Genomic DNA, 23,567 nt, shown 5'->3' with positions numbered 1-23,567 from the left:
AAGGATCCATGAAATCAGTTTGTATTCAACAACTTTAAGCTCTGTAGATTGTATATATTAAACAATAACGTTATAAAATTAATGTTTTCTTTATTTTTAACGTTTACGCACACATAATAGGAATAATAGTTATTATTAAAATAATGGGTAGGTACCAACCCTAATAATTTTCTTATTATTGATTAACTACTTCAATTCTTGAATAATTAATTTTTCCATATGGTTACAATTAATAGGTGACTAAAAAGTAGCTACCTACTTCAAAATGTACCTAAAAGTTTTTTCCATTTTCTGGTAATTTTAGACTAATGTATTCACTTGATGATTAGGGTACTTAAACTTTTAAATTGTATTCGTATATGAATGAAGTGTAATAAATTAAAACTTATATACTTAATATAAATTATATAAATAATTTTGGTTTTTATGTGGCAAACATTTTACATAATATAGTAAGTAAACATTCCATAACATTATCCATCTCAGATATAAACGCAGTTTCAATGAATTCGATTTTTATATTTCAATTGAAAAGCTGGTACCAAAGAGAACAATTTAAAGTAATAAGCACTCACGGGACTTCTCGGGATCATTCCTTCATATGATGGTTCACAGGAATACAAAAAATTATAATTTTTTTTTTCGTTTGATTGGTATTTTATAATTTTAAGTTAAAATACTAGGTATTTTACAACATTCTATAATATATACCATTGGTCTTATTTCAACAGCATTCGTGCCGAATTAATATTATAAATAATATATACATATATTTTTTTTGTAGTTGTCGTCTTTGACTTTGAAGCAGTAAAAATTCTTCAATGTTAAAATTAACTTTTAAATTGTTTCTTGAGATAAAAAAACAATATAAACCTATTTAATAAAAACATTATATATATATATATAGATTAATTCTAAAATTGTTATTATAGTTTAGAAACAAAAATGTCATGTATTTTATTATACATATAGTATATTTTGTAGTTTTGTGAAATTACAATTTAATAACGGACTTTTTAACGAATCAAAACAAATTATAATGTTAACCATGTTATTACTATACATAATATAAATTATGTAATGAAAATGAATGTCCAACATAAATTAATTAAATTGTTTTTCATAAAGTTTTTACAAAGTAACACCGAATTATTTCCAAGTTTCCTATTGGAACGATGTACAAATTGCTGTGAAAATAACTTTTTTCGGTACCTACCTACATAAAATGTATGCATTGTACAGAAACTTCATTCATCAAACCTAATATATATAAAGGTACTAATCCTCTTTAAGCAGATTATTGGGATTTGGGAATAATTGCAGAGTAGGTTAAGGTGACGGATATATTGAGTATAATTGTATAATATAGAATGTGCATTAATATATTATACTATTATTAAAAACATTACATTTTAATTTAATACAATATATTTTTAGTTATATTTTAAATATTATAAATACTGATTTGTTTTGAAATGTTTACGTAAAAAAGCTTTAAAATTTGATACAAGGCTCCTAATATATTGATTAAATATCAGCTGAAAAATATTAAAAATACATATGCACTATTATTTTTTATAAGCATTTAAAGTTTGTTTTTTGACAACATTTATCAAATTTAAAATTAAAAAATGTTATGTATTCAACCAGTTATAAGCCAAAGGTTGGAAACATACAACAAGGTTCCCCGTAAGTAGGTTTCTGTGACCAAAAAATCTCAAAAATATAAAAACACAATTTTTTTTTTAATAATTATTTTATGTTAAAATTTGGAGAAAATTACATACTAAATAATCAAGAATAACGATTTTAGTTATTTTGTTTTAATTTTATAATATTAATTCAACTTATCGGCTATCGTGCTAATAATAAGTCATAACATTATAAATATATAAAATATGCATACTGACAAATTGTCACCGCTCAGAATCGTTTTCCATATACCATGATAATATTATATATTTATATCACTGAATTCAAATTTAATACCATCCATTATACAATGACTCACTTGTAACCTACTGTACAGCAAAGTAAAATCCAACTACCAGCTTTTTTTTTTTTATTAAAACACTGAATATATTATGAGATATGTAACTATTTTATAGAAATAATATTAGAGATTCTGAGCAGAGTGATGAATGTATTGATTTTACAATGATATGTGTATGTGTGTGTCTTTTAGATTCTGAGCGGAGCGAGGAAGCTATTGGTTTTACAATGGTGTTTATTTATTTATTTATTTTTTTTATATCCTGTATACAAAATGTCTACCAGAAGGAGTGCTTTGATTTCAACATAATAATATAGTACCTTATCTTTTAGCAAATTGGATCAAGATGGTACTTTAAAGAGGTAATTTTCCGATTTTCTCAATAGTTATTTAATGCCACGGGAATAACCACCAAAAAATTACGAAAAACGCTAAAAATGGGATTTTAATTTCTAACTCTTTGTTCATCACCATTGAAACGAATAAAAAAATATAATATTATAATATTAATTCAACTTACATGATAAAATAAATAATAACAATATAAAATATCCAGACTGACAAACCGTCTCCGCTCAGAATCGTTTTTCTTATACAATGATATTTTATCATTGAATTCAAGTCTAATACAATCCATTATACAATGACCCACTTGTAACTTACTGTACAGCAGAGCGACATCCACTTACCTGTTTTTTTGAATTATTATCAACATAGTAAAAACAGTTACAACCATTAATTTTTTTCACATACTACCATAATGTATAATATTTAATGCCAACATAATACAAAGTATTAAGACGTTTTAGTGTGTTAGTGAAAAAAAATAATTTTAACATATTGTCATGTAGGTAATCTCATAAAGATGCTGAGTTGATCATAAAAAACGTCACAATTCATGATTCTGGATGGTATTTTTGTTCTGTAATTGCAAGATTCCAGGTTTTAATGGCTGAAGCCAGATTGGACGTGGACAAAGGTTGAGTATGACAAAATTCATCCATATTTAATATTTATTAAATATAACGTATACAAATATACAATAACCCAAAAGAAAGTTTACAAATTATTAATTATGGCTTTTTCTAGACAAAAAATAATTTTCACATGGCACACCATTCAGCTATTCAAGCAAACAAATCCTATACTGGATAAACTATAAATATAGATTTTTTAAATTTATTTATATAATTTACATCATTATATCATCATAAATATTTTTTTTGTTTCATAAAATATTCTGTGGTGTTAATGTACGAACCCCTCCATAACGGTTTGACCGATTTTAATGAATTTTTTTTTGTATATTTGATAGGTATGAGAATGGGTCGTTAAGTATTTTTCACCCTCCTATCATCAACAGGGGAGGTTCTCAAATTGGGATTTTGATATTTATGGTAAAAATGTCTGTTTATAAATAGTATATTTATGGTTATAGAAGAAATAAATAAAATATATTAAATATATAAATATATAAAATATATAAATTAGTATAGGTATTTTTTATTTGGTTACCATTGGTTAATAGGGCAGATCAGATACAAGCATAATGCATCAAATCAAATTTTCGCACATTGCCTACTTGATATGCTGTCGTGCATTGTCCGCGATTCGACATTTTCATATTGCCTACCGGGAAGGCTGAGTTTCAACCAAAAGAAGTGGAACAATCGTAATTTTTTACGGGCAAGTGATCGGGATCAGCTATAGTTATATATAAAAATGAATGCTTGTCTGTTTGTCTGTCCTTTATTCATTCCTAAACAGCTGGGCCGATTTTGATGAAATTTTTTGCGTGTGTTTGAGTGGTTTTCGGGATGATTTAGATTTACAATTTAACCAGGTAGGTCCAACCCGGGGAGGTGCTCAAACGAGGATTTTGTCATTTTGAGATTTACGATAGAAACTTCTGTTTATAAATAGTTGCTATTGGTTTTAATAATAATAATATATAATTATAGTAAGACTCGATTTTATATTTTAGTATAGAATGTCTCGAGTTTGAAGCACGATTTCGGTGGACCAATTTTTTGCATTTTTTAGATTCTGAGTGGAACGATGAATGTATTGATTTTGCAATGATGTGTGTTTTTTTTTTCATTTTTTTTTTGTGTCTGTCATCATGGTTTGGGGCAGTAAAACTGCTTAAATTTTCTTCAACAGTATCTTGTTCGATAGGAAAGTAAATCTAGTTGGTGAATTCAGCAGGCCAAATTTCTCAAAAGTCTACAAAAGCACCGGGAAAAACAACATACAAATAAAGGAAAAACGGGAATTTTTACGCAAAATCAGTTTTCCACAAAATCATCGATATTGGTTTTTGGTGAAACTCTAAAACAAATGAACGTAAATACATGATACATTTCACTGGTCGTTTACATTTGCATTTGCTATACACGAAAAAATTTTCAAAATATTTTGATTTGTTTTGAACTATTTAAGAACATTTTCTGTTTCCAATTTTATTAGTCTTTTTTTTCTACGAATGTCAATAAAACTTTATTTGTTGGGTAAAAAAGCTTGAAAATTTAATACAAGGCTCCTACTATATTTTTACAATGACATTTGAAAAATATAAATAATCCTTAGTCACAGTTTTTATTTATAAGCATTTAAAGTTCAAATCTTGACAAAATACGGAAAAATCACGAAAATTATGAAACTATTTTTAAATTTAAGACAAATTTTTCCAATATTTAAAATTAAAATGCAAGAAAAAAAAGCGGGTAACTAAATGTCGCTCTGCTGTACATTTTTTTTTACGTTTTAAATACCATTGTAAAACCACTAGCTTTCTCGCTCCGCTCAGAATATAAAATTTCGCAAATGTATTTTCTATACTTATCATTAAATATTTAAAAATAACAAAACAAAATAACATAATATTCTTGTCTCGACTTTATTTTGCAGTTAGTTTCAACTCTCAAGATCAAATTAAAATAGTAGGTCTAATTCATTAGATATTATCTATATTTTTCCAATAAGCAGCTAGTTGTTTTATGTATGTATAAATAAAACAAAAAAAAGGTTAATAAATTGTTTTATCTAGTTTAATTTATAGAAAAGTTACATTGCATTATTGTTATTGCACGGTACCTATCCAATTCCCACGTAACCATTCAATTTCTTATCATGGTTTCATACATCTGTGCATGATGGCAGCTAATGGGAGGAAGAGTTGGTATACTGTCACGTATGATAAAATATTACTCTTTTTAAATTTTTTTCTAATACAGTTTGACATCATATTCGCTAAATATAAAAAATCCTTATTTATTCACCGTTGAAAAAATGTTTTTGATTTACATGAACATCTAGAAGTTAGAACAATATTATTTAAAATAGAATATCATATATATATAATATATTCTAAAAAGTTTTTGTCTAAAAAAAGACCTAAAGTCTAAACTATATTTGTCGAACAATATCATACTTTTTGTTTGACTAAAATAAATAAGTTTATGTCTTTACATTTATGCGTTGAAATTATAAATCAATTACCTATATTATTACACTTAATTTTAATTTGAAACTTTGATTTCAAGTTTATAACATTCAAACGTCAAATAATGATGAATCATAAACTTAAAACTAACATGATTTCAAAAACTACTATGTCGTTATATTCATTAATATTGAATACTTACCTACAATTATTGTATTTAGGCTATTTAGTCCCTAACTGAAGGTCTGAAAAAATCTTTGTTTTAGTTTAAATTAAACTAAACCCAAGTTTTGGGTTATGAATTAGGTACGTTTAGTTATTTTTTTTATACATGAATAACTTATACATATAATAATATGACCTATTATTAGATAAACGTTTATTGTTCAATGGTCATTATTAATTAAAATATTAAAAACGATAATACTATTTTTTGTATAAAAATTATAATTTGTAATTAAAACATTGTTTATATTGGGTTAGTTTAAAATACGTATATATAGCAATAGTCAGTAGCTATAATAGTGTTGTAAACTTGTAAATAAATAATTATGATGAATAATTTGTACATTTTAATTTTAATTTTACAATAGTCACGACTCGAGAGATAAAATGCAGGCATTATGATATTGTATCTATTATTTGTTCTTAGTTTCAGCTTAAAAAGAACAAACTACGCAGCATTTACTAATAGTCTGAGAGCCTCGCTGACAGTCGTAATTGTTTTTCAACCACTACGTGACGATACCGACGATTATACACACGTTTTAATTTGAGTAAAGAAGATACACAGCAACCTATATATTATACTTCTGGTAGTCGTGTTGGTATTTCTACGTTATTGTAAAACCTTAAAGTTCATATAAAAAAAATACACTTTTTTTTGTATAACAATTTATGACAGCACAAAAAGTGTAAATTTGGTAAAATTCCACGTAGGTACTTAATAAAAAGAAAGAAAAATAGAAAATGAACATAATATTTTGCCATTGTTTTAAGACACAGGACTGTTTGTGGTTGCGTGTGGGGCGTGGGAATCAATTCGGTGGGTAGTTTTTGACGTTGACTTATGAGGCGGAAATGGGCGAGACGTCTCGCGATTTCATTGTGTTTACGCACACGACACATATACAACACTATACATAGCCCAGCCCGGTCCTCTCCGAACGCACCGTTGGTGACACACACGTGAGACTGTTTTTCTGCAGTATCTCTTCTGCCCCCCCCCCCCCCCAGAATCACCCAACCCCTCTCACCTCAGCGAGGAGAAGTGGTTTCTGCACGGTGTGTATTTCTATTTTCACCGATGCTTTGCCTCCGCCGAGAGATGTTGGCAGACAAATCGGCGTCTTCACATTAATCTTTTTAGTATATAGGTATATACCGTACATGATAATATATTATATATAATATACGCGTATACATAATATGTATATATGTATTATGAACACTATATTGCTGACGACGGCAAGTGTTACACAACTACAAATTACAGCCCTTGTGTACAAACATTACAAACAATATTCCACTGCTTGAAGGCTGTCGATAAAATCCATCACGATTTCATACCAGTTTATTATTATTCACATGAACAATAATTATTGTACCCACACGAGTTAGACTACGAGTTAGCGTTGTCTATGTTTGTCAAAAATATGTATGCAAACAGTATATAGGTACTGATTATTTTTATGAATTGTCTGGATAATTATTAGACAATTTATGCACAAATGCGTAAAGAAATCATAATAAAACAAACGATTATATTCAAGATTATTTGTCTAAAAACAGGTTTTTGTTTAGCATTTCATTAACATCTCTGAAAATTTCTGGAAATATTATCTATAACGGAGACATTGATAAAAAATCAGAATCTAATAGTTAGAGATGATATTATGTAAATATATTAAATAGCCGTGAACGATATATTAAAAATGTTCATTTATTTATACATTTTTGTTTCTGATAGGTGAAATATTTTACAAGAAAATTGTTTTCATCGATTTTTTTTATAAATCTAATTATTGGAAATGACATAATATGGGTCATTTATGCGAGTGAAATGTCATATTTTTATTTATAAAACTGTTTCATTTTTATATTTTTCCGGACATTATAATAATAAATATTAATGGAAGCTTTTTATTTATTTATTTTGTTATGTTGTTGTACCAAGTAACTACCTCAAACAAATAATACTCGTACGTCAATGTTTACTACTGATCTAGTTGACCGTAACAGCTTTTTTATGTTCCTATTATGTTCCAATTTTTAGCAACTTTTGTACTACCTATGTTTTTTTTTTTTATAAATGTATCGTCAATTTGATTTTCCATTATTTGTTTAACGCTTTTGAGTTAAAAAATAAAAAAAATTGGAAAACTATAGTAAAATTGCATACCTCTATGGTACATTTTACGCACATACATGATCCTAAATTACGGTGAAATAAATCTCCACAAAACCATAAAAGAACATTATTATTTACAGTAAAATCTAATATAGGTAAACTATAAAATTTGAAAATTGTTTTGAAATACGTCATCAAACATATTGTATACACTTTTTTTTATTTTATTTCATATACATTTAAATTGATGATTGAAGATCAAAATCAAAAGAAAATCTACAACTGGTTTTTATACACGTAAACTAAAGTGTGAGGTTTACCATATTTTATTTGATATTTTTTTTAAATATAAAATAATATCATTAATTATGTTCGTTGCTGGGGTTATTGACTAGCATTTGGCCAAGCAACTATAATAAATAAATTGATGTTCATTGGTTCGGATGTGAGTAGGATGTGACGTGAATAGAAATAATAATAAAATAAATATTTATATGGTACAATAATAAGTTATATTGTGACGATTGACGAGTAAAGTCCAACGGAATGAAATGATATAGCTGGTAGTGGCTGCGTTTCTGCGGTCAAACTCAACAATATAATTATATTTAATCAATAACAATAATAATAACATAATACCGTATCGGCGCACAGGACCACGGTTCGAAATGATATATTATGTATACCCGGCACCGTGGTCGCTGACGATGGTCGGTAAGTTCATGAGTTTCGTCACTGGACTGACGCGTATAGACCGGTCGGCCACTCGACGTTGGACGGAAAAATGCCAAGTCGATCCACCGACTTCGTGTGAGCAGCAAAACGTTCGACACGAACAATAAATGAAAGTGAAAGCGCCGAACTAAAAACGGGGCCGTGTAGGACGACAACCGCGCAGTTTCCAACCGATAACCGCGATGGTGGTCACCACTCGGAACGTTGCAGGTCCACTCACCACGGGTTCTATGGAAAGACAAAGCTAAGCCTTGATGTCGCCGCCGGTGGTTTGGCCAGTGCCCACAGTGAGGAGCTGACATGTCAAAGGTTTAGGATATTCGATCGACGCCCAATGGGTTGCCAGTTGTTGAACGACATAGGTAGAAAAAGCGGCAAGTTTAAACAAATCATATCAGTTGGCTGGATATGTGTATAGACAATTTCGGTACGTTAGGTGGATTTCGTACGATATGTCGTAATATTTTCCATAAACGGTTTTAATATGGTATGTACTAATATAAAATATTTTTCTTCGTGACGGAAAAAATGTCCCAACTACCAATGTGGCCACGTGCAACTACGGTGTAATGGTGAACGACCACAAATTTAAAATCAATGAGACTGTTTTAGTTGTACACATTTAAATTTAATCAAAGTTCCAGTTTTTGTAATACCTTCTAAAAAGTAGTCAAAATGCCATTATAATTATGATTGAATTGTCATACAAATAAATAAATTACCTATTTCTTTCATTTTGAGTGACTTTTATTATTTATTTTTTATTGTGTTTGTAGTTGGCGGAAGGGGGTCGTATATTCACAAATCAAATAAAAAATATATTAGAAATATATACTACTATAAATTTCAATATTTAAATGTAAATTTTATTTCCACTATTGTTTTATTATTCTTGTGAAAATAGTGTTACCTTCAATATTGTGTTGTGCATTATATCTTGATAAAAATATTGAACTTTTTATCTTAACTACATAAATAAAACATTTACCTGATTATCTGCAGATAATTAGATAATGTTTTTATTAATTTTCACTTGATGTTTTCCGTTTTTCTATAACTTGTATATGCAATTTAAAACAATGCGCTATATGCCAAAATTAGTTCACAATTTAAATATGACTATTTATTTAATACATTTTTTTGATATCTATTTAAGTACCTATCTTTGTATGATAAACACCAAATCGACATGTATTCACATTAATTTTTTTTTATATTAATAATTGTAGAAAAAATACAATAACCTAAGTGACTTGTTACTGGTTTTACTTTACTTTTAAATATAAAATTATTATTTAAATTGTTTTCATTAATAGTGTTATAACAACTACTAAAATAAATGTCATACAACCGTAATTTATTCATACAGATATAATTAGTGATACAATACATCTTACTTCTATTTTATTAATTGTACATTATTACATTATAATCAATTTGTCGGGACTAATATTAAGTACGCCACAGGTTGTATAAAGTAAAAACGATTTTATAGTTTAGTCGTCTTTAAGTAGAATTACATAGCATTTTGGCGTACAGTGGTCACTGATTATGATGGTGGCGGTGCGCCGGTGCCAATTATAAGTAATAGTAGGTAGTACAACTGAAATGCGTGGGCGCCGATAACAGTTTCATATAAACAACCATTGTGTTTATTCTTAAAATTGAAATAAGTATTGTAACAAGAAAATATAATAGAAAAATATAATATGAGTAAAATATTTCTTAATGTTTGATTTTAGATTCTGAGTGGAACGATGAATGTATTGATTTTACAATGATGTGTGTTTTTTTTAAATTTTTAAATTTTTTTTTAAAATTTTTTTTTTGTGATACATGTGTACACGATAAGTAGTCGAAATAATGCTACGATTTTCAACTTCAGTATCTTGTTCGATCAGAAAGTGAATATCGTTGGTGCATTGGGAGGTCAAAATTTAAATTTCCTGGTAGTTTTCAAAAGCGCCTGGAAAAACAAAAGAAAAATTAAGGAAAAACGGACATTTTTACGCAAAATCGATTTTTCACAAAATTGAATTTGGTTTTTGGTGTAACTTTAAAAAAAATGACCGTAGATACATGAAATTTTGACTGAATGTTTATATTAGCATTTTCTATACACTATAACATTTTCAAAATATTTTGACTTATTTTGAGCTCTTTACGGACATTTTCATTTTCCATTTTATTTTTATTTTTTTTCTAAAAATATCAATAAAATTTTATTTGTTGATTAAAAAAGCTTGGAAATTTAATAAAAGGCTCCTAGTATATTGTTTCAAAATCAGATGAAAAATATTAAAAATCCTTAGTCACAGTTTTTTTTTATAAGCATTTAAAGTTCAAAAATTGACAAAATATAGAAAAATCACGAAAATTTGCAAATTATTTCGAGTTAGAAATTCATAAAAATTTTTCTTTTTAAATCTAAGATATGAAAATGTAATACAAGATTCCTTATAAGATTATCTACCTTTAGCAAAAAAAAAATGTCTATAAGAAACTCAAATTAAATTTTTATGGGCGTCTGAAATTCATATATTTACAACATTTGATATTCACTCGATTTCTTACGAAACGATTTTCTTATATTGTTGTAATTAAAAAACGAGTGATTATTATATATTATTATATTAGCATTTTATATATACGATAAAATTTTTAAAATAATTTGACTCTTTTTGAGCTGTTTACGGACATTGTAAGTTTTCAATTTTTTTAGTTTTTTTTTTCTATAAATATCAATAAAGTTTTATCTGTTGGGCCAAAAAGTGTATAAATTTAATACAAAGCTCCTGATATATTGTTACAATATCAGTTGAAAAATATTAAAAATACATAGGCACAATTTTTTTTTATAAGCATTTAAAGATCAAATTTGGACAAAATTTATCAAATTTTAATTTGAAAAATTATTTTGTAGTTAAAAATTTATAAAATGTTCAATTTTTGTATCTAAGAATTGAAAATTTAAAACAAGATTCCACGTAAGTAATTAATTCTGTTACCAAAAAATCTAAAAAATACATTTACGCAGTTTATTTTTATAGTCATTTTAAGTACAAATTTGGACGAAATTACATATTAAAAACCTAGGATAACTATTTTAGTTATTTTGTTGTGATTGTATAATATTATTCGTGGGTACTTGAAACTTCTAAAGTATACTATTATATATCTATGATAGTACCACGGTTTTTTGTTGATGTATAACGCGTTATAAGTACCTAATAGATATTATGATATGATTAATTTGGAATTTATTATAGGTACATTTTTTTTTAATACCATAGACTATATTATAATATTATGTCTTATACCTAGACTGACATACCGTCTCCGCTCAGAATCGTTTTTCTTATACAATGATATTATATCATTGAATTCAAATTTAACACCATCCATTATACAGTGACCCACTTGTAACCTACTGTACAGCAGAGTGAAATCCACTTACCCGCCTTTTTTTACATTGGAGATAAACTGATAAAAATTACTTTCTTTATTTAAAAGAAAATCAATAATAAGCAATAACAATATTGTAATATAACTCCACTATCTGTCCACTTTGGAATAATTTCAGAATTTTCATTTTAAGACATCTGAAATTGCTCCGAAAACCATAAAAGCCATTTTACCATAATTTGGACGAAAAAGTCCTATAAAATGATCGTAAACAGTATCATATTATCATAATATACATATATAAGAAGTATTATAAATTCAAAAAATATGCAATTTAAAATGTTTCCAAACTTATAATGTAAGGTAATTTTATAGAAATGTATGACATATTAATGCATTGATATACATAAATTATCGTCTGTTCTCATTCGTTATCACCTACCGCCGAAAGAAATTAAGGTATGGTTTTTATTTTATAAATTAAGGTGTCTATAATAATAGTTTTTATTTAACATGAGTTACTAAAATAAATATAAGCACACCTACCTTTCATAATATAGAATAAGACATATATTTTATACAAATACAATAAAAAAAAAAGATTTGAAATTGTTTTCTATAAAAAAAATATCATTATTTATAAATTTTCATTTAAAAAAAAATCAGTGGCACAAATAAGATGACTTGGGAGGCTTATCCTTCAAAATATTTTTAAATCAACTCAAACAATAGAAGAGTTAAATTATCTAAATACATACGTAATAGTTTAATTTATTTTTCTTAACCTTTCTCTGAAAATATATTGCTAAAATTATCTTGAAACATGAATACATTACTAGTAAATTCGTTTCAACAAGGGAGCCACCCTTTTCCTTTTACACTACACACATATTTTAATGGACCAATCTAATGTTTTTTTTGCACTGGCTGTACGTTGCCAACCCTATGTTTAAGTATCACATTTTGTTCAAATACAATTATTGTTTTGACGAGGCTTTAGACTGATGGGTTTTTAATTACCATCGATATTTCATCCATTTAGTATTACGTCAATGTGATAGGTAACTGATTTTATCCAAATTCAGATCATGCATTTTTACAATTTATAATCTGTAGTGAGTATATTATTATTTTGTTATCAGTGATAATCATATGTATTGTAATTCAATATTAAAGAATAATTTATAATTATTGTTTTATGAAAGCGATTATAATACAATAGTTGTAATTTATTAAAAACAATTGATAAGTATCGTCCTCTGCATCTGAGCTTAAGAAATATTGTTTTCTTTTTATATTTTTGGAAAAACCGAATACAGGTTTAACTTCGATGATTTTATTATGCGATACATAACACAGGTGGCCAAATAAGACATTACACATGTAATTTTCATTTTTGAGTATGTATATATAAGTGTATTATTGCATTTTTATGACTAAAGGTACTGCATACATTTTGGTTTAGCAACAAATGTTAGGATATTTGTATAAACAAATAATTGATTATAAGTAGTGCTATTTCACAATAATCTAAAATAATAAGTACTAATTATGTTAAACTTCATTTGTATAAAACCTAAATTGCATAATAATTATTTATTTATTTATAATTAATAAAGATAATATTTATTATCTGAACACTATGCATAAGACATTAATTGTAATAAAAAATACATGCACAGGAATGGTTGATTGTTCAATTTTTATTTGAAATGTCTAGGGAGATGGTTTAATCATTAAGAAGACATTTACACTAAATTCTACGTGTTGAAGAAAGTTTATATGTCAGTACTTAGTAGGTTAAGATGATTACAAGTGTTCGTATACAATTGCTTGTAATAACTAAAACTAATAGTATATCATGACATTTGAAATTTAAATATCTGTGTATAATGAGAAGATGCTAACGTATCAATGAAAATTAGTAATAAATAATAATATAATGGAATATTGATTAAAATGACTGAACGATATTGATATTTGATATTTTAGCTGCACTTCTTATGACACAATTAGTTATAATTTGCAGAGTATTAACTGTTTATCCCATTATGGTCAATAATAGTGCCAAAGATTAATTTTGAATTATTATAATATATTGAGCTTAGAATTATTTCAAGTGTTCAATATAACAAAAACATATACTCAACTACTGCTGAAACTTGTAAATTCCTGTAATTAGTTTATTCAGCAATTATAGTAGGTTGGTATAATATAACAGCTTTAAAGTCAAAAGACCGCGAGTTTGATACAATGGTATGTTGTGATAATTATTATTTTCTTATTAAAATTGAATTAATATTAACCATGAAATAAGTAACTAGAATATAAAATATTTCTGTTTAATATGCTATATTTTATAAGAATCCACTCAATTAATAATTCAATTTAAGTTTATTAATCAAACAATATAAATCAAATAATATAATCTGTATATTCTATAAACCTATTGGCTCTGATATACTAATTACTATGCCTATGTGATACTGAAACTAAACACAATTAAATGTAACACTTTAAGGAAAAACAAATTAAACCTACTATGATAAATTATATTTTGTATTTTTGATTCTGAGCGGAGCGATGAATGTATTTATTTTACAATAATGTGTTTTTTTTTAATTTTTAATTTTTTTTTTTTGTGTCTTAGTATAAGATAAGTAATTGAAATAATGCTTTGGTTTTTAACTTCAGAATTCTTTCTGGTGGGAAAGGGAATTTAGTTAGCGCATTGAGGAGATTGAAATTTTAAATGTCTAGTTGTTTTTAAAAATGCCTGGAAAAACAAAAAAAAAAATTTAAGGAAAAACGGGATTTTTTACTCAAAATTAGTTTTAGACCAACCTGATTTTGGTTTTTTGTGTACCTAACTATTAAAAAAATTACCGAAGATACGTGCAACTTTCACTTAATGCCACTGATATTATTAGCAATATCCATGCACCATCGAAATATTGCGACTCTTTTTGACCTATTTATAAGTATAATAAAAGCATTATATTATTTATATAATACATATATATATAGATTATACATATTATACATATTACATAAGCATTTAAAGTTTAAATGTTGACAAAATTTATCAAATTAAAAATTTACAAATTATTTAATAGTTAAAAATGTATAAAATGTTCAAATTTTAATATTTTATAGCTAAAGAATTAAAAACAAGGTTCCATGTAAATAGTTGATTCTGATACCAAAAAATCTAAAAAATATGATACAAAAACAGTTTTTTTTATGAGAATTTTAAGTTTAAATTTGGACGAAATTACATATTAAATAACAAAGAATAACGATTTTAGACTTAAGTTATTTTGTCATAATTTAATAATATTATCCGTGGGTACTTGAAATTTCTCAAGTATACTATTATATACAAATATTGAAATATGATAATATGCAAATAATATAAATTCAACTTACAGACTAATAATAATATAAATACAATATAAAATATCCTAAACTGACAAACTGTCTCCACTAAGAATCGTTTTTGCGGTATAAAATTATATTATATCATTGAGTTCGAATTCAACACCATCCATTACAGTGACCCACTTGTAACCTACTGTACAGCTTAATGACACCTACTTACTGCTTTTTTGTAATAAAATGATGTAGTTATAGTTTATAAAATAATACATAAAATATATAAATAAAATAAAATACAGGATTTAAATATAATATATTAGTGAAATAAATGTAATAATAACAACAATAATTATAAAATAAGACATTCATTTTCTGCTATTTTTCTATAAAATTAACTATAATTTGATAAAACTTAATACTTATTAGTTATCTTGAAATTATTTATTTATATTTAAATGTTTCTACTATAATCAACTTATTATTTGATATTTTCCAAAAAATATATATGTATGTGGTATGTGGGTAGATATATTATATATATACATATTGTATCTGCAACTTTAAAAGAAAACAGCACTTTAAGACGATTATTAGGATGACTGACTCTTTTGATTTTGTTTTTACTAAACATACTAATGCAATTTGTAATTTAATGTAAACTTCTTAACTATGAAGTTTTAACGATCAGTTTTATATACAGATAATGTTTTCGTTTCATTTACCTATGTCCTATAGTTTATACGTTACCTTTAGTATTTGAAGGGATATAACTATCCAGAGTAATGTTATCTATACATAGAAGGAGGTAATCCATATTTTAACAGAGGTCGTCAAAACAACCAATGTATTAAAATATTTTACTCACATCGTATGTGCATATTATTTTATGCACCAAACTCAGTCATCGATAGAGTTAGTAAAAATATGTTTGTTTAAAATGCTTGATTGATTTTTTTCTAATTACATTTCATTTTTGTTGTGATTTAAGTTTTTATAGAATATTAGAATATGTGGTTTCAACATTGGTACACAGTTACGGCGTTACAAAATTACACGATTATTAAAAAAAAAAAAAATGTCTGGTTCTGAAGAAATAAAATAAATACTTATTTTACTTTTGACAATTTTGATTAAACTATAATAATTAAATATACTCACACACCGTATAATATTATGAGCACATTTTTGTCACGACACGAACAAACTTTTAATAGGTAGGATACGAGTAGCATATTATTTTCAGGCATAATTATTGTATTATATTAGCCTCCATCAGATTATGACACATACTCTATCAGCAATAATAATATTGTGAATTTTATTTAGATGTAGGTAATTATTGGGGAGTATATTATTATCGACTGTTGGAAAAATAAAAAAAATACGCATCTATATCAAAAGCGCTTTTAAAATGTTCCAATATTATAAAGTTTTATAACATAGGTAGGTAGTTGTTTTGTTGAATACTGTTATTAAACATAATATATATGGCTACATATTATTATTTAATCAGAGATGAGTAAAAACGTATTTTATGTATTTATTATATTTCGATCAATATATTTTTATGAGTTGATTAAGGTTTATTTTTAAATCATTTTTAATTGAAGTACCGAAGCTTAAGATTTAAAGATGATGTTAATGTTATCGTTTATAATTTAATTGTACAAGTACAAATGTTATTATTAGTACTAAAAACATTTTAGTGTATATTTAATATTTAAATCATCCATCTAACATAACAGCTTATGAAACAAGTTATCCACACCAATGTATATTATTTTTTTTTCATCAAAATAAAATCAATAACACACTGCTACTTGACACCACTATATGAATTAACTTAAAAAATGATTTTTCCAAATAAATGGAGGTAGCTGGTTGTGAATATATGATAAAAAAAATAATTGTATGATTTTTTTATAAATCTCGTCTCAGTACCCACAAGTACCTACTGTGTATCAACGATTGGTTAAATTACCATAAAATATCTCATGATACTGCACCACTCATATGTGCCTTACTTGATGAGTGACAATGTCATTGTTTTATACTATTGTATTACGTCCTAAACCTACAGGTTATCAATCATTTTGTTTTATTTTTTAAGGCATTAATAACAAAGGTAATACAAATGTTTTCTTATTTTTAAGACTTGAATTATAATTAACTTGAAACTATACAAAGCCTGCATATTATCCTGTTAATTTTTGTTAATTTATTAATAAAATATAATCATTTCATTTGTGAACATAATATTAAAAAAGACTAATTATTATTTCTCAAAATAATAATTTTTATGATAATTGTGAAGGACTAATGTAATACTATATGATTTATATTTATTATTGTTGCAAAACCTACTCACAACGCTGATTCAATTTCACAAAACATTAGAATTTAGATATCGAAATATAGCCAGGTACTTTATAATCTTTCAGAGAGAAAATGACTGCAACGCCAGCTCATGAAAGTCCATACAAATGTTGTCCTTCAAAAAGTCAAAAACACACATATCGTATTAGCAGAAGAATAATATCACGAAAATATTTTTTTTTTTTTTTTTTGGCTGGGGATCCAAAATTGTTTGCCAAATCTTTCAAGAATATAATAATCGAGACCCATTCCCTATTTTATTGTTACGGGAAAATCGTGGCGTCACCGAATCTGAAGTCTCTAAAAAACCCTCATATGTTTTTTCCCATGATGTTGTTAATGCATTTGATTTTTTTAAGAGGTTTTAATATCGAAATAAAATAAAATTCAAAATCCAAACCCTTAAAATGAGTACAAAGGAATAACAAATGCTCGTTAGAAGGGTTGCAACTTGAAACTGTTAACCGAAATTATATTTTGGTATGTGTTTATTTTCTGTATAAAAAAAACAATAGGTATTATCATATTATAATAATTATGTATATTAATTGTTCTGGAGTGGTCTTAATAAATACATAATAAGTAATTAATATACTCATAACATATTATTAGGAACACATTTTTTGTATAGTATTATGTATAGGTAGTTAAAATCTGTAGTGTTTGGATTTAAGTTTAAAGTATTAGACATCATTATGTTTTATGGTGTATAATATAGTATTATATACCAGCTATATACAGGGGAGTATTTATAAAATTCTTAATATAGGGGGGGGGGGAACAACAACCACAACAAAAAGTTCAAATTATATACAGTTATAACTTATCTCACATTTTCCATCTCAAAAAATTGTCGTAATGAACAACAAAATAATTAAAATACATGTGTTTGATAGAAACAAACAATTTATAGTATAATAAGAGCCATCCTCTTAATAATAAAAACATTTTAAATTCGGTGAATATGGTAGAGGGGGCTCTTAAATACGCCCCTGCCTATATATTATCGTGGTTTTTCTAAGTTGTCTGAGCTAAACGACAGAAAACTTATATGTCTACGGTATCAAACACACAATCTATAGTAACTAATGTAATATAATGCTTAATTTTTAATTTGTGTAGTGTATATTTAAGATTCTAAGTGGACCATTGAATTTATTGATCTTACAGTGATGTGTGTTTTATTATTATTTCTATTATCATTAATTTTAATTCATAAGCAATTTGCTTTCAAAAGCGTAGGGGAAAAACAAAAAAAAAAAAATTAAGGAAAACGGAAACGAATTTTCGCAAAATCAGTTTTTGGTCAAATTGATTTGTTTTTTTGGTGTAACTCACAAAATAATAACAGTAGGTAGATATTTAAAGGGGGCTCCAGCGTATCATGTTTTAAGGAGTAATATTTAGGCAAATCACAGGACATGGACATTTGGACAAAATTCGAGTGCTGTGTGCGATCCCCCTTCAATATAAGGCCTAAATGTTTATATTGTGACCAATTTTCATACAAGATAAAATGTTAATAATATTGTGACTCTTTTCAATATTTATAAGCATGACAAGTTTTCAATTTTTTTTTTTTTTTTTAATCTTTTCCGTTAAAAATTTTGTATGTAGTATTATAACTTACTTGTGTCTCATAGTTCAATAAATTACTTTATTTATTGCAATAATATCTAAAGTATACTTAGTAATATAGACTGACAGAACGTATTCATTTAAAATATTTTTTTATATACCTACAATGAAACTTTAGTCTAAGTTTGTCAAAATTACAATATTGACATAACAGTATGATAAAAATTACGTACAAATGAAAATTTTCTAATATCGAATACCTAACTATTACTGGACACTGGACAGTAAATTTAAATTGTTATAGTTCATATTAATTAATATATTATGTCTAATGTCTTATAGATATGAAAAATATAATATAATAAAACATTTTATAGTATAATATATTCCCTTTTTTCTGGAAGTTAATACGAGCTATAAAATATTATTTAAATTGTATTATGTATATTTGTTTAATTAATATAAATTAAAACTAGATTTAAAGTGATAATAATGCTATTATTTTTTTTTTTGATTTATAATAGTTTCAGCAATATATTTCATTAAATTTATGATTTAAAAAAAGGTTCTACACTTATCAAAATCCAATAACTTATTACATTTGATTTTCATAAACCGATATTTAAAACACATTTTGACAGCTGTCATTTTGGTTGACTACGCACTATACGTATACATTATTAACAACCTATAATATTATGTAGGCATGGTTTGAATCTACTACATTATGTGTGTCTACGGTCTTTTAGTTCACTGAACCGTCTATAAGTAGCTACATTAAATTTATATAATTACATTTTTATCATCAAACAAATTTAAATCGCATCATACAATGTTTATTTATTTTTTACAAATTACAAACATGCGGATTACACTCTTTAACGTCAAAGTAACAGAACAATAACAATTAATTTAACAGTAGGACATTCCAAATGCATTATCTATAAATTATATTATATTGAAATAAAAAAAGTAATAATATTAAAACAATAAAACATAACAAACCATAATTAAATGAGGGATCCTCATTGGTTAGTGACATATATTATGTCTTAGAGACTCATTGGAGAATCAATTTGATTAGTAATTATCAAACTACAAATACATTTTAAATTTAATATTTTTCTTCGTTCATCAAGAGAAGGCAAGTCATGGCAAATCAAATTTACTTTTGAGTCAATAAGCGTTATTGTTTTCGCGATATCAGATCCCAAAATTACAAAAAAATAAATAAATCACTACTTGAGAAATCGAGTGAATATCCAATGTTGAAAAATTTGAACCTCAAACGCTTATAACAATTTAATTTGACTTTCTTTTAGACATTTTTTTTCATAAGGTAGACAACCTTAAAATAATCTTGTATTACCTACATTTTAAAATCTTAGATTTAAAAAGAAAAATGTTTAGGAATTTCTAACTCTTGGTTTTTACGCTTTTTGTCAAAATTCGAACTTTAAATGTTTATAAAAAAAAAATTGTGACAGGATTTTTTACATTTTTCAGTTGTCATTGTAACATTATATTGAGAGCTTTGTTTTACATTTTCACGCTTTTTATCCATCAAATAAAATTTTGTTGACATTCATAGAAAGAAAAAATTGGAAACCGAGAAAGTCCGTAAAAAATTCAAAACAAACCCAAATATTTAAAAAATATTATCGTTTGTCGAAAACCAATTTAGCGTAAAAACTCTCAGTTTTCCTTATTTTTTTTTTTGTTTTTACCGGCGTTTTTGAATACTTAAGTGAATATTTTTACCTTCCCAATGCACCGACTAGATTCACTTCCCATCGAACAAAATACTGAAGCTGAAAATGGATGCATTATTTCGAAAGAAAATATATTTATGAAATATAAATTTAAAAACATATGACACATTTAACATTTAACAAATAATTAATTTAAGTAGGTACTTATATTATAAATCTTGGTAATGTATTACTTAACACGAGTTTTTTTTATATAAGCTTCGATAAATAAAAATCACATGAAAAATTTATCACTCAAACCGTTATTAATTTTATTTATTTATTATTTAATGATGAAATACAGGATTATACACCTTAAATTTAAAATATAAGGAACCTACGATTCAGTTAGCACTAAAATTAATACGTTATACCAACAGAATATTTAAACTAGCTGAAATGAAGAATTGAAAAGTTTTACGATACGACTTAGAGGCTCGTTTCTTAAATAATAAGTGGATTGGATAGGTATGAAAATAAGGTTAGTGACACAAATGCAGCTTGGTACTTTAAAAATAATGAGAAAAGAAGAGAGGCAGAATCAAGAGAAAATATTATAAAATTCCATTAAATTGTACTCATTATTAGTTTTAATTTCATATTATAACTAAAATCTCGATCAAAGTATAATATATTTGAAACATGAAACTCAAATTAGAGAGGCGTGGGTCATATTATCATTGATCTAATGAAGCAACAGCTGCTAAAGAAAAATCTAGATAATCTATCAGGTTACCTAAGTCTTTCAATTTATTTTGGAATTGGACAATAGTTCAAATCAACACAAAGGTCTTAGCTAAATCCGACAATATGTCAATATCCTTGTTAAGTCTAATAAATCTATCTACATAAGTTGGTACCATTTTTTATGGAATAATAATTATATTATATTATCTACGCACCCACATGATAACATGTTTGTTTGTAGATTTGCAATGTTCATCAATGACCTATCAAAATATAGCAACTTTCTATCAATGTTTCGATATTAATTTTATTGACCAAGCATAATTCTCCAGTGCTAACTTGACAGTGAAATACCCTTAAATGTGTTTAAATAACTGTGTATTGTGTAATATATACTTCCTTACATCTCCGATTATTTTAATTATAACCACATAACAATGTTTGTTTAATTTAAATTTAAAATATTTCTTTAATTTTCATGCGTAAAATGTAAAAAAAAAATACAATTAACCACATGAATTAGTATTAACTTTTATTTAATCTGGTCTATTTCACAAGATATATATTTTACCTATAAACTTTTATACGACATTTCACTGATTGAATGTACTTTTTATGGTGGTAATTATTTATACTTTGACAATAATTCATGTTATTTTTATTTCTGTTGGCTTGTATATTAAGAATTACATTTACCTACCATCTGATTTAAGTGGAGATTTGGAGTGTTGCATAAAAATTCCAATGAAATGTTTCCCTGGGCGTTTAGGGAATTGTAAATTAAAAATATTATAAATTAAATTAATGTACTGTCATTCCCGAGGCTGTGACAAACACGCCAGATCGTTTTCATTTTTTAAATTTGTTGAAAGTTAGTAAATGAGAGAAATAGTAACAATGTGCTAACTACTATAGTGTAGTCTTGGGCTCCTTCCGTATTTTTCCTTTTATATAGTAGCTGAAATTGTTGTTTTATCTTAGATTATTGTTCCACTAGACTTTAAGCATAATATTACAATATTAAACGCCGAACGGTGTGTTTATTCTAACTAAATTATCAGTCGTATAAAATAATTTTTTTTATTGCTTGATACGAGAAAAAAATTATATAACGAAATTCCATTTTCAAGTAGCTTTAGTAGTCAAATTATAGTTATTGTATGCATTTAATATTTTTTAAGTTAAATATAGGTTTTATCACTTAAAATATTGAATAACTAGTTTTAGATTCTGGGTGGAACGATGAGTGTATTGATTTTACAATGATGTGTTTTTTTATTTTTTTTTTTGTGTCTGTGTACACGATAAGTAGTCGAAATAATGCTACGATTTTCAACTTCAGTATCTTGTTCGATCAGAAAGTGAATATCGTTGGTGCATTGGGAGGTCAAAATTTAAATTTCCCAGTGGTTTTCAAAAGCACCGTGAAAAACAAAAGAAAAATTAAGGAAAAACGGGAATTTTTACGCAAAATCAATTTTTCACAAAATTGAATTTGGTTTTTGGTGTAACTTTAAAAAAAATTACCGTAGATACATGAAATTTTGACGGAATGTTCATCTTAGCATCTTCTATACACCATAACATTTTCAAAATATTTTGATGTATTTTGAGCTCTTTACGGACATTTTTATTTTCCATTTTTTTTTGTATAATATTATTCGTGGGTACTTGAAACTTCTAAAGTATACTATTATATATCTATGATAGTACCACGGTTTTTTGTTGATGTATAACGCGTTATAAGTACCTAATAGATATTGTGATATGATTAATTTGGAATTTATTATAGGTACATTTTTTTTTAATACCATAGACTATATTATAATATTATGTCTATACCTAGACTGACATATCGTCTCCGCTCAG

The sequence above is a fragment of the Acyrthosiphon pisum genome, chromosome A2 (assembly GCF_005508785.2).
Source record: "Acyrthosiphon pisum isolate AL4f chromosome A2, pea_aphid_22Mar2018_4r6ur, whole genome shotgun sequence".
In the NCBI taxonomy this organism is placed as follows: Eukaryota; Metazoa; Arthropoda; class Insecta; order Hemiptera; family Aphididae; genus Acyrthosiphon; species Acyrthosiphon pisum.
Note: the sequence above shows the minus strand (reverse complement) of the source record.